The sequence below is a fragment of the Trichechus manatus genome, unplaced genomic scaffold (assembly GCF_000243295.1).
Source record: "Trichechus manatus latirostris isolate Lorelei unplaced genomic scaffold, TriManLat1.0 scaffold00124, whole genome shotgun sequence".
NCBI lineage: Eukaryota > Metazoa > Chordata > Mammalia > Sirenia > Trichechidae > Trichechus > Trichechus manatus.
In genome coordinates this window covers 1,669,873-1,682,853 of record NW_004444060.1, presented here as the reverse complement: position 1 = coordinate 1,682,853, position 12,981 = coordinate 1,669,873, and positions in this window count along the sequence as shown.

Sequence of the window (12,981 nt, the reverse complement as noted above, 5' to 3'; positions counted from 1 at the left end):
ATCTCTAAAATCTACAAGATACTGCAAAACCTCAACAACAAAAAGACAAATAACCCAATTAAAAAATGGACAAAGGATATGAACAGGGACTTTGCCAAAGAAGATATCCAGGTGCCTAACAGACACATGAAGAAATGCTCATAATCATTGGCCATTAGAGAAATGCAGATCAAAACTACAAAGAGATATCATCTCACCGCAATAAGGCTAGCATTAATCCAAAAAACACAAAATAATAAATGCTGGAGAGGTAGTGGAGAGACTGGAAAACTTCATCACTGTTGGTGGGAATGTAAAATGGTACAACCACTTTGGAAATCGATTTGGTGCCTTCTTAAAAAGCTAGAAATAGAAGTACCATATGATCCAGCAATCACTCTCCTTGCAATATATCCTAGAGAAATAAGAGCTGTCACACGAATAGATATATGCACACCCATGTTCATCACAGCACTGTTCACAATAGAAAAAAGATGGAAACAACCTAGGTGCCCATCAACGGACGAACGCATAAACAAATTACGGTATATTCACACAATGGAACACTGCGCTACGATAAAGAACAACAATGAAGCTATGAAACATCTTATAACATGGAGGAATCTGGAGGGCATTATGCTGAGTGAATTTAGTCAGTCACAGAAGGACAAATATTGTATAAGACCACTATTATAAGAACTCTAGAAAATGTTTAAACATGGAAGAAAACATTCTTTGATGGTTACGGGGGTGGGGAGGGAGGGTGAGCGTTATTCACTAACTAGATAGTAGACAGCAGAGCAGAATTATCTTAGGTGAAGGGAAGGACAGCACAGACTACAGGGGAAGTTAGTACAACTGGACTAAACAAAAGCTAAGAAGCTTCCTGAATACAATCAAACACTTAAAGGGACAGAGTAGCAGGGGCAAGGATCTGGGGACCATGCTTTCAGGGGACATCTAGGTCAATTGGCATAACAAAGTTTATTAAGAAAATGTTCTGCAGCCTACTTTGGTGAGTGACGTCTGGTGTCTTGAAAGCTTGCAAGCAGCCATCTAAGATACATCAGTTGGTCCCAACCACCTGGAATAAAGGAGAATGCAGAACACCAAAGACACAAGGAACGTATTAACCCAAGAGACAGAAAGGGCCACATAAACCATAGACTTAATCAGCCTGAGACCAGAAGAACTGGATGTTCCCAGCTACCACCAATGACCGCCTTGACAGGGAACACAACAGAGAGTCCCTGATGGAGCAGGAGAAAGGTGGGGTGCAGAACTCAAGTTATAGTAAAAAGACCAGACTTAATGGTCTGACTAAGACTGGAGGAACCCTGCAAAGCATGGCCCCCAGACTTTCCGTCAGCCCAGAACTAAGAAAATTTCCTAGGCCAACTCTTCAGACAAAGATTGGAGTGGAGGTGGGATATAAAATGATACTCGTGAAGAGTGTGCTTCTTAGCTCAGGTAGATACATGACACTAAACGGGCAGTTTCTGTCCAGAAGTGAGATGAGAAGGCAGAGAGGGTCAAAAGCTTGTTGAATGGACATGGGAAATCAGAGGTGGTATGCTGTCACAGTGTAGGGAGAGCAATTTGGGTCACATTACAATGTATGAAAAAATTTTTGTATAAGAGACTATACTATAATGTAAACTTTCAGTTAAACTACAATAAACAAAAAAATTTAAAAAAAGAATGTGTGTTTCTGGAGAGACACAGAGAGAGAGAAAGGGAAAGAGATTAAAATATAACAGGAAATGTGTTTGATAAGAAAAAAGTAAAAATGATTATTACCAGGTGCTTGCTGTTATCAACAGAAATACCTAGGGTAGAAGAAGAAACACCTGCTCTGACTGGTTCCGCAGCATGTATTCTCTCTACTTACTGTTCCATACACATTAACACAACCCTCTACACGTTATTGGATGTTTCCTGAAAGCTCTGAGAGGACTAAAATATATTCTCACAGACTACAAGAGGCAAATGGCTCCCAAAGCATTCAAGGATTTAATTAAGTAGAAAAATCAACTAAAATCTATTGAGGGATGGGAAAATGAATAAACACTTTCAACTTAATATAGATACCAAAACTCAATTACAAATACACATAACTTGTTTTATTTATGTTGAGGTGTCATTTATACTGAAGGCTGAAGTCCCTATTCTGCATCAGTAAGTGCTTCAAGTCCTCTTCACTTCAGTGAGCAAGGTGGTGTCACCTGCATGTGGCAGGCTGTTAAAGAGACTTCCACCAATCCTGAGGTAGAGTTCTTCTTCGTGTAGCCTGGCTTCTTAGATCATTTGTTCAGCAAACAGATTGAATAGGTATGGTGAAAGGATACACCTGACGCACACCTTTCCTGACTTTAAACCACACAGCATCCCCTTGTTCTCTTTGAATGACTGCCTCTTGATCTGTGTACGGGTTCCTCATGAGCACAATGAAGTGTTCTTGAATTCCCATTCTTTGCAATGTTATCCATAATTTGTTATGATCCACACCATTGAATGCCTTTGCATAGTCAGTAAAATACAGGTAAACATCTTTCTGGTATGCTCTGCTTTCAGCCAATACCCATCTGACATCAGCAATGATATCCTTTGTTCCACATCCTCTTCTGAATCTGGCTTGAATTTCTGGCAGTTCCCTGTGGCTGTACTGCTGCAAGCAATTTTTAATGACCTTCAGCAAAATTTTACTTGCCTGTGATGTTAAAGATACCGTTCGATAATTTCCACATCCTGTTAGGTCACCTTTTTTTTGGAATGGACATGAATGTGGATGTCTTCCAGTTGGTTGACCAAGTATCTGTCTGTCTTCCATAATTCTTGGCATAGTGAGAGATTCCAGTATTGCATCCTTTGATTGAAATATCTCGGGGGGGGGCGTGGCCAAGATGGCAGAGTAGTTAGACACTTCCTATAACCCTCTTACATCAAAGACCTGGAATAACAAGTGATTTGATTCTATCTTAATATCTAGGAGCCCCGAACAAGGCAAAGTTGAGGAATCAGACTGAGTCACAGGGCGGGGGAGAGGGAGACAGTTTGGAAAAGGCCAAGAGCACAAGAGCCCTGGCAGTGAAACTGCAGCTCTACAGCCACACTGGTCTGCAGTGAAACAGGCAAACATCTGTGCTGTGCGCGTGCTCAGGAAGCCGTTTCCACATTGAGAGAGTCTCGGCAGCAGAGGTTCTTCTTGGACACTCCAAACCAGTGAAAAGCAGTTCCCAAGTGGCTAAGATAAGTACATGCATGTGGCCTTCATGGGGATTAAAAAAAAAAAAAAAACACCCATTTAGGAAAACCTCTCTCCCTTTTACCTCCTCCCTCCATGCTCTGCACCGGGAGTCCACTGGGCCGTAAGTAGATCTCAAAAGACACCCTGATCCTTTCTCCTGGCCTTGGAGAGGGAACAAATAAGCTACTGGCTCCCCTAAGCCAGGAACACAGGGTCAGCACAGCTCCTTTGCTAGGCACAGGTATAAGGGGTCCGCAGACTCTGAGTGTCTTACACCCCTGTATAGACTTGTGGGGACCCATCTCAACAGCGTTAGCCTTTACTACCACAGTACAACAGGGCAAACATCTGAAGTTTAACTTCAACTGCTTCAGCTGTGAACTGGCAGATTTGTGACACTTGAAGGAGCCCTGCCCCTTAAGTAGGCATTTTTATCAATCTACAGCAGGAACTTGAGTACTGGTGGTATCACCTAAAGCTCCTAGTCATCTGCTACAGGAGTCCAAGGAAAAGTAGTACCCTCGAGTCTTTAAAGCCAACAGAGTGTGGTGCTCATAGTCTGGCTACAAAACTCACCTACCTACTCATCCTAGAGAATAGGGACACGCTTTCCTTTCAGACTCTCAGGGGTAGCCGTCAGCCCCCTGCCTGGCTCAGTGCATGATCTCCTACCACAGCCAGAGTCCAGTGCCTGTACCAATTACCCACGCCTGTCTAGGACAGTGGGTGAGAGCCTGCATCACACACTTTGTGAATGACTGCCTGGACACCTGAGCGGAACTCATATAGGAAAATTTAAAGGACTCCTTTGGGCACATACTTAGTTACAGAACTAACTACCTGGTGACAGGACGTTAGAGATTCAAAGGTGTCAAAAATCAGACTACTGCACACGAGCAGCCTATTTGGGTATATCAAAACAAAACAAAACAAGAAGCTAGGTCTGACTAAACAAATATAAAATAAAATTATGATAAATTATTGATGGCTCAGAGACAACAGTCAATATCAAGTCACATAAAGAGGCAGTCCGTGATGGCTTCAGCAAGCTCCCAAAATAAATAATCAACAAATTCTCTGGAGGAAGAGAACTTCTTCGAATTACCAGAGGCAGAATAGAAAAGATTAATATACAGAGCTCTTCTAGAAATTAGATTAGAAATTCGACAGAATGCAGAAATAGCCAGGGAACATACAAAGTAGCAGCAGAACTTAAAAAAGTTATTCAAGAACATAATGCCAAATTTGATAGGCTGCAAGAATCCATAGAGAGACAGCAATCAGAAATCCAGAAGACTAACAATAAAATTTCAGAATTAGACAAGTCACTAGAAAGTCATAGAGGCAGAATTGAGGCAGTAGAAGTTTGAATTAGTGACAACAAAGATAAAGGTCTTGATGCCAACTTATTTGAGGAAAAATCAGATAAAATAATTAAGAATGAAGAAACTCTAAGAGTCATGTGGGACTCTATCAAGAGAAATAACCTACGAGTGATTGGAGTACCAGAACGGGGTGAGAACAGAAAATACAGAGAAAATTGTTGAAGATTTGTTGACAGAAAACTTCTCTGATATCACGAAAGATGAGAAGATATCTATCCAAGATGCTCATCAAACCCCACATAAGGTAGATCCCAAAAGAAAGTCTCCAAGACATACTATAATCAAACTTGCCAAAACCAAAGATAAAGAGAGAATTTTAACAGCAGCTAGGGATAAAAGAAAAGTCATCTACAAAGGAGATTCAATTAGAATAAGCTTGGACTACTCAGCAGAAACCATGCAGGCGAGAAGACAATGGGACGACATATCTAAAGCCTTGAAGGAAAATAACTGCCAGCCAAGAATTATATATCCAGCAAAACTGTCTCTCAAATATGATGGTGAAATTAGGGCATTTCCAGATAAACAGAAGTTCAGGGAATTTGCAAAAACCAAACACAAATTACAGGAAATACTAAAGGGAGTCCTACGGTTAGATAATCAGTAACACCAGATAACAACGCAAGACTAGAACACAGGACAGAGCAACCAGATATTGACTCAGATACGGATATTGAAAATACATCAAAGCTAAAACATTGAAAATAGGAAAACAGATATCAATATGTAAAAAAGTACAACATTAAAACAAAAAAGAGGGATTTAAAAAATGGAGACATTGATTTTTCATATGGAGGGGAAGTTAAGGCGATATAAAGTAATAAAAGACTCGTATAAACTTAGAAAAATCAGGGTAAATAGTAAGGTAACCAAAAAGGATCTAACAGTCCTACAATTCAAAATAAAAAAGTAGAAAAACATAAAGACGCAGCCAACACAAAATCTACAACAAACAAAAAGAAGAAAAAAAAATACATAAAGAAAAACGACTCAGCACAGAGAATTGAGGAGAAGAAAGAAACTGTGAACAACACAGAAAAGAGATATCAGGATGACAGCAATAAACTCCTACCTATCAATAATTACGCTGAATGTAAACGGACTTAATGTACCAATAAAGAGACGGAGACTGGCAGCTGGATAAAAAAGCATGATCCATCTATATACTGCCTACAAGATACGCACCTTAGACTTAAAAACATAAAGAGGCTAAAACTCAAAGGATGGAAAAAAATATATCAAGCAAACAAGAGCAGGAGTGGCAATATTAATCTCTGACAAAATAGATTTTAAAGTAAAATCCACCAAAAAAGATAAGGAAGGGCACTATATAATGATTAAAGTGTCAATACACCAGGAGGACATAACTATAATAAATATTTACACACCCAACAACAGGGCTCCAAAATACATAAAACAAATTCTAACAGCTCTGAAGAGAGAGATAGGCAGCTCCACAATAGTAGTAGGAGATTTCAACACGCCACTTTCGGTGAAGGACAGAACATCCAGAAAGAAGCTCAACAAAGACACAGAAGAGCTAAATGCTACAATCAACCAACTTGATCTCATAGACATATACCGAACACTGCACCCAACAGCAGCCAAGTATACTTTCTTTTCCAACGCACATGGAACATTCTCCAGAATAGACCACATGTTAGGCCATAAAGCAAGCCTTAACAAAATCCAAAACTTTTAAATATTACAAAGCACCTTTTCTGACCATAAAGCCATAAAAGTGGAAATCAACAACACAAAAAGCAAGGAAAAAAAATCAAACACATGGAAGCTGAAAAACACCTTGCTCAAAAACTACTGGGTTATAGAAGAAATTAAGGATGGAATAAAGAAATTCATAGAAGCAAACGAGAATGAAAACACATCCTACCAGAACCTTTGGGACACAGCAAAAGCAGTGCTCAGAGGTCAGTTTATAGCAATAAATGCACACATTCAAAAAGAAGAAAAGGTCATAATCAAAGCATTAACCCTTCTCTCTCTGTCAGCTCTGGAGGAAAGTCCTTGCGATGCATCAGTCTTCCCTTGGTCTGAAAGCATGTCAGCGCAGGAACCTCTGGTCCAAAGGACACGCTGTGCTCCCGGCACTGCTTTCTTGGTTGTGAGAGATTCCCGTGTGTCTCTGCTCGCTTCTCTCTTTTATATCTCAAAAGAGATTGGATTAAGACACTAATCTTGTAAACCTCATCAGTATAACCTCATCATAGTGATAGAATTTACAACACATAAAGAGATCACATATAACCTCATCATAATGATAGAGTTTATAACACATAAGGAAATCACATCAGATTACACAATCGTACAATACTGGGAATCATGACCCAGCCAAGTCAACAGATATTTTTTGGGGACACAATTCAATCCATGACAATACCTAGTTCTGATTTTTTTTTCAGTTTCAGCCATTAAAAAATATATATATACAATTTCCAGTCAATCAAAATGTAATCATCCTCAAACTCTCACTGAAACTTAGTATAATCCATACTTTCATTTCAAACAAAAGTTAAGATGTCATTATCAACAGAATTATGCAAAATAGGGATCAAATAGTTGTGTTAGAAGTATATCTTTTGGGTTATTGAAATAGTTTATGAACATAATTCATAAAAGTATCTGTTATTCATTGTTATTTTCTTATGTGATATTATCTTAGTATTTGGGGAACATAAAGTTACTTTTTGGTAGATTTTTTAATTACATGTGTTTGATAGAGTCTAATTGAGGACAGTTACCACCTCCCCAAGAAAACAGCATCATACGTTTAATGTCTCCTTCACTTTCTCTTCAAAAGATAATTCATTCAGAACTTTGACCAAATTAAAAAGTAACGAGTCACACTATATTTCTGATAGAAAAACTTTGTTTAATGCTTTGCTCTGTTTTACTAGATACATTTATTATAATTTTCCACCCAATAAATGCATTTTTGAAGCATAGTACAATCAACTATGGCTAGTTTTTCTTAGATTGATTGATTCTTTAAAATATTTAGAAATATTCATATTTTCTATATATCTGTTTGAGTTTTTATAAATATGTTTATTTAAAGATTTACTCGTGTGGTTAAAATTGTCAACTGTATTGACTTAAGTTGTTTATAATAGTGTTTTATTTTTTTTTGAATGCAAGATAATGCCCTCTTTTGTATTGGTGAGCAAAATCATATATTAATGATTTCAATAATTTATCACTGAGTATATAATTATTTTTCGTAATTGTACCATAAATTATTAAAACAATGAAAATTCTCTTATGGTTTGCTGCAAATTCTATCTATATCTGAATGAGCTAATTTTTAATATGTAGTTCAGATCCTCTATTTATTTATTTATTTTGCTTTTTACTGATTTCATCTTCTCTTGAGAGATTTGTTAAAATCTCCAAGCATAATTATGGAGTACTGTTCACTTCTAATCCATTCTGTGCAGGTAAACATCTTTCTGGTATTCTCTGCTTTCAGTCAAGATCCATCTGACATGAGTGATAATACCCATTATTCCATGTCTTCTCCTGAAACTGGCTTGAATTTCTGGCAGTTCCCTGTCAATGTACTGTTGCAGCCATTTTTGAATGATCTTCAGCAAAATTTTACTTGATTGTGATATTAATGATATTGTTTGATAATTTCCACATTCTGTTGGATCTCCTTTCTTTGGAATGGGTACAAATATGGATTTCTTCAAGTTGGTTGGCCAGGTAGCTGTCTTCTAAATTTCTTGGCATAGATGAGTGACCACCTCTAACCCTGTATCCTTCTGCTGAAACATCTCAGTTGGTATACTGCCAATTCCTGGAGCCCTATTTTTCACCAATGCCTTCAGTGTACATGGACTTCTTCCTTCAGTACCATTGGTTCTTGATCATATTCTTCCACCTGTAATTGTTAAATGTCAACTAATTATTTTTGGTACATTCCATAATAATAATTTTTTTAAAAATCTGTTGCCGTCAAGTCAATTCTAAGTCATAGTGACCCTATAGGACAGAGTAGAACTGCCCCATAAGTTTTCTAAGGGGCAGCTGGTGGTTTCAAACTGCAAAGTTTTGGTTAGCAGCCAAGCTCTTAACCATTGCACCAGGAGGGCTCTATATTCCATAATAGAATAGAACTGCAAATATTTTAGCACATACATATAGAAGTAAATATTTAATGTTTCTTATTGTAGTTTTCAGTGGTTTCTTTAAACTTAAAGCTTAATATTTTTTTATTTTTATGTAGAAATCAGTATCATAAAATTCAATTAAATGTTTTACTTACTATATAGCTAACCATAATAAGTTAAAAACACAAAAATACTTGTATGACATATAATACTTTAATATATGTTGTATCAATATATGAAATTGGTGGTCTCATACCTTTTTAATGTTTTATTTGTCATGCTTATTAGAAGATATGTATTCACATCTGGCAATTATATGATCACTCTCCTTGGGGAAAAATGCTGCATATTAAAATTGTTGATAAACATATCAATGGTATTTACTAGTGAAAAGTTAATGAGGAGTCCTTATTTATAAAATGTTTTTAGCAGGCTATATCTGATCTTTCAAAATTAACTATCATATGTCAATTTGATCTTTATGAATTTAAGGGATGTTTTGCTCTACAGAGAATGAGGACTAGTCAAACAAATCATTAATAATGGAAGTAAGCAGAAGCAGAGATATTCTAAATCAAAATGGCTCCCTTTTTTGTAACAATGCTTCTGCTTATGTTGCTCCAAACTAACATTCTAATTCCTATATCTGTGGATATAGTCCCATTTGGGAATACGGATTTCTTTCTTATGTTAGTGAGGCTACACCAAGGCAGGGTATATCTTCAACCTAATAGCTTTAGAGGTACATAAAGAATAAATTAGACACAGGAGAAATCCCAAATAGAGGAAAATAGCTGTCATGTGGAAATTGCCAAGGAATCGAAGACATGCCTAGAGAATCTGAGACAAGGTTTTTCCCCCAGAATGTGCAGAGAGACAGCATTTACCTAGAGCCAGTGCCTTGAATTCAAACTTCTAAAGTCCTAAACTTTGGTAAAATACATTTCTGTTGATTAAAGCCATGCACATGTGGTATTTCTGTTACAGCACCACTAACTTACTAAGACTACTTGGGACTGGCTTTTGCTGGTATCCTTTGAATCATTAGTAAAGCTGAGTACTGTGAAATATCCTTGATCCATAGCAATTTGATTAATAATTCAATTCTTCATTCTATCATAGATAAGATATAATAAAATTATTGCCTCTTAAACCTATGAATTATAGTAGCTAAGATAATCTTTGTCAAGAAAACTGAGGGAATCAAAAAGTATAATGGAGATTTAATTCATGAGTGGTTCCCAATGCATGCTTGGTAGGAAGCTAAAATCTTGAGGAAGATTACTAGGGACAGATTCTATCAGTGCAGTTTGGAGAAAATAGACATTTACATGGGTCAGTTGGCTAAATGGATACACGATGTTTAGTGTAAGGAGAGTTAGTAAAAAAATTCTGTTCCCTAACTGATTTTAGCAACCCAGGTACAAACTACAGAAGACAGCAGCAAGAGTGGGAGAGTTCTTCCAATTGTAGCAAAGATGTATGCTTTGCAGTCACCTGGGGAGATGTTATATTCATTTACAAAGTAAATTACTTAAGATCTTTGATTATTCAAAAAGCTATACAGGTAGCTGGGGACCATGGCCAGTTAACATGAAATCTAGAAGGTTCAAGAACAGAGACTACTGAGAAATGCCATCAGAGGTCTGATGAACCCCTGCTAGCACAGACTCTTAGGTTAAATGTTTAGTGAGGCATAGCAGTAATTTTGGTACTAATAAATAAAAGAGAGTAAGTGGGTAAATAATTGATCTCTAAATAGCTGCAAATATTGTGAACTCACTCTTTCAGTTGATATGACAACTAATTGTACAGAGTGAAAAAGAGACTTCAGCAAATTTACTCTCAAAAAAATTTAGCTGCCGTAATGCATAAAAAGTTTTGGATGTAAACGCCCTGAGGGAATGAATTTTGGGGCGGAGGGCTGTGGGGACCATGATCTTGGGGAACATCTAGTTCAATTGGCATAACACAGTTTATAAAGACAAAGTTCTACATTCTACCTTGGTGAGTAGCGTCTGGGGTCTTAAAAGCCTGTGAGCAGCCATCTAAGATACTCCACTGGTCTCACCCCTTCGGCAGCAAGGGAGAATGAAGAGAACAGGATACAAAGGACTAATGGACCACAGCTCTGGCTGGGATCACAACAGAGGGTCCTGGACAGAGCCCTTGAAAGATGGAGAAAAAAATTCTAACTCACAAAAAAAGGCCAGATTTACTGACCTGACAGACTGGAGAAACCCCAAGAGTATGGCCCCCAGACACTTTTATCTCAGTGGTGAAGTCACTCCCGAAGTTCACCGTTAAGCCAGGGATTGGACAGCCCAGTAAAACAAAATGGACTAATGAGGCACAGCAGTCCAGGGACAAGGACTAGATGGCATGAGGGGAAAAGAAAGCTGGTGATAGGGAACTCAAGATTGAGAAGGGACAGTGTTGACATGTCGTGGGGTTGTTAACCATTGTCATAGAGCAATATGTGTACTGTTTAATGAGAAACTATTTGTTCTGTAAACCTTCATCTAAGGTAAAAAAAAAAAAAAAAAAGAAAAGAAAGAATTATCTATGTGAGATCAAATTGACAACAGCAACTCAAAAGGTTTGATGGGAAGAAGCCTAGGGGGCAGAGAGTTGAAGATAATGGTGATGGAATAATTTGGAAAAAGATAGTGAGAATAGCAGCATAACTGGAAGAATGTAATCAATGTCACTGAATCGTAAATGTAGAAATTTTTGAAATGGTGTGACTTTGGCAATGTATATTTACACCAAAAAAAAAAAAAAGGTCCTCCAAGGTCGAGGAGGGAGAGTGTTGACATGTTGCCGGGTTGTTAACCAATGTCATAAAACAATATGTGTACTGACTGTTTAGTGAGAAACTATTTGTTCTGTAAACCTTCATCTAAAGTACAAAAAAAAGTAAAAAAAAAAACAAAAAAAGACAGTTTTGGATGTAGGTATACCAGATTTGCTTATGATGATCATAGAGACAAATCTGACTTAACAGCTTTTTCACAATTCAAGAAAGATGCTGTGACAATGGAGCTCCTCAATCTTGAATGCCTTGTGTGACTTTTCTATTGGGTAGAAGGGAGAATAAATGAAAAGTTTAGCCTGTGGTGAGCCCTTATCTGATAATGCTCCTTTTGTTATCCCAATCTTATCTTAAGGAGCCCCTGGGTGGTGCAGCAGTTAAGGACTGGACTACTAGCAAAAAGTTGATGGTTCAAACCCACCTAGAGGCACCTCAGAAGATAGGCCTGGCAATCTACTTCCTGTTTTCACAGCCTTGAAAACTCTATAGAGCAATTCTGCTCTGCGGCATGGGGTTGTCATGAGTCAGAAAGGACTGGAAGGCAGCTAAAAACAGCAACAACAAATCTTGCCCTACTCTTTTAATTCTAACTGTATTTACAACATATGTATTATGCAAACTATATAATAACAAAACAACGTTTATTTCCTAAGCACTCAGCAACAGTTTGTATTCAACTGTCCTATCTACTTTGCATCTTTGCCTTTGGGTGTTTTTATTCATAATATTTCAGAGAAAGTCGGCTCATCTTATTTTTCTAAATGAAACAATGTTTATCTGGTCATGTCTCCATCCTCATTTCCACTATCCTTTATCAAAGTCTCCCTAATAAATATTTGAATTCCACCTTTTCTTTAATTGTATTGCTGTTGCATTATAGCATGCTGTCAATTGAATTATTGTTCTGGTTTGACTACTCAGCACATCTTCCGTCGCTTCTCCACAGTTTCCAAAACTTTCGTTTAAAAATATATGTTGATTTACATGATGTTGTATAAATGAGGCAAAGTTGCCGCCTATGTATTGGCCCTACGTTGTTAACGTCTTCATTACAAGCTGAGGCTTGTTAGCCCAAAAATAGCTCACTGGCATCAAACTTATATTTGTACACATCCAACATTGTTTTTTTTAAAGCCCAAATAAGTAGATTTTTAGTCATTTAAAATCTGCCGAAGCCCTAGTGGTGCAGTGGTTAAGAGCTTGGCTGCTAACCAAAGGGTTGGCAGTTCGTATCCACCAGCCACTCCTTGGAAACCATATGGGGCAGTTCTACTCTGTCCTATAGGGTCACTATGAGTCAGAATTGACTCAGTTGCAATGATTTGGTTTTCTGGTTTGCTTTACATATCCCATGAAACTGCACTCAATATTTGCTAGCTTTAGATAAAATAAAACCCTGTAGTTATAAGGACCCTAAGGTGCTGA